General features: G+C 40.9%; 1 protein-coding gene across 1 annotated transcript in view; it reads right to left on the bottom strand.

The window, feature by feature from the left end:
* Positions 1–1,274, bottom strand: part of PLEKHA1 (pleckstrin homology domain containing A1) — a 90,386-nt gene that overhangs the window by 54,555 nt on the left and 34,557 nt on the right. The window lies entirely within an intron of this gene.

Here is a 1,274-nt window from a genome sequence, read left to right as displayed (position 1 = left end):
ACACACACACACACATATATATATACACACACACACACACAGAACTGTAAGGCTGCTAAGTTTTCAGAAAATCAGCAAAAAATAATCAAAGACTCTTTCACATAAGCATAACCAGGTTCAGATGTTAGATTTACATTTCCTCCTTTTAATGATTGATTTTTTGTGGTTAAGAAAAGATCTGTCAGCAATCCTGCTGTCTCACACTGCTTCTCATGCTCTGCCTAAGCAGAGGAAACTCAGCTGAGAGGCTCTTGTACAGCCTTTGATATAAATTCTGTTGCTAAGTGAACATCAAGCTCGACCACAGCAAAATCTGAAATCTCTTCTGCCCGTGCTGGTTGCTAAGTAGGTGGATAAGAGCAAAACTCCATATATAGCAGTAAGCAGTTGCACACCCCACTCTACAGAACCAACTAAAATCCTTGAATTGATCTGTGATGCCACCGTGCACTTCTTAGAAATCAGCTCTGAACCTTTGTACTGCTGATCACCTATTTCCAAAATGCCTTCTTCATCTTTGACTGTTCCAGCTTGTACAGGCCACTACATGATCTGCTTGCTTTTACCTTCATAAGCCAGGAAAATCACAGGCTCTTGAGTACCAGGTTCAAGTTTCCATACTGAGGGACTACTCAACCAAACCCAATATTTAAAGCACATGTATTGAAGCTGCTCTGATGTCAATCTTTACTAAGGCTGGGCAGAAACCATTTGTGTGATGCTTCTGTACTCTGTTAGAATACATCTGAAAGTGCCTGTCCCAATTAACTTCTCAAGTGCACAATTCAGTTCAGGCATGTGATGCTAGTTTGCACCACGAGAGTTTTCAACTTCCTCTACTAAGTTGAATGGTAACATTTTCTTTTAAAGTTTATTCAAATACGACTGTCTCCCTTCCCCCACTGCTTCTTTCCTTGCCAAAAATAAATAAGTTTCCATTATTTTATCATCTTTTAGGATACTCTATCATATGCTTATATTTCATGGCGTGATATGAAATATTTAAATTATTTACATGTTAAGTTTCTGAATTGTTTACTACTACTATTCCCTGTATGTCAAGGGTGGACAATAATTTTGGGCAGAGGGCCACTTACTGAGCTTTGACAAGCTGTCAAGGGTCACATTGGGTAGTCCTTGACAAGTGCCCTGCCCCCAGTCACCATCTTGGGACCAGGAGTCCGATCCCCTAACCTCTGCCACCAACGATTCCTCCCCTTGCCCCCAGTAGTACTCCTTTCAGCAAGGAGTTTTGCCATCTCAGAACCAGAAAA

This window comes from Gavialis gangeticus, unplaced genomic scaffold (genome assembly GCF_001723915.1).
Source record: "Gavialis gangeticus isolate Ggan-Ray unplaced genomic scaffold, GavGan_comp1, whole genome shotgun sequence".
In the NCBI taxonomy this organism is placed as follows: Eukaryota; Metazoa; Chordata; order Crocodylia; family Gavialidae; genus Gavialis; species Gavialis gangeticus.
The sequence above is the reverse complement of the archived record's forward strand: the minus strand, read 5'-3'. Positions and strand labels throughout refer to the sequence as shown.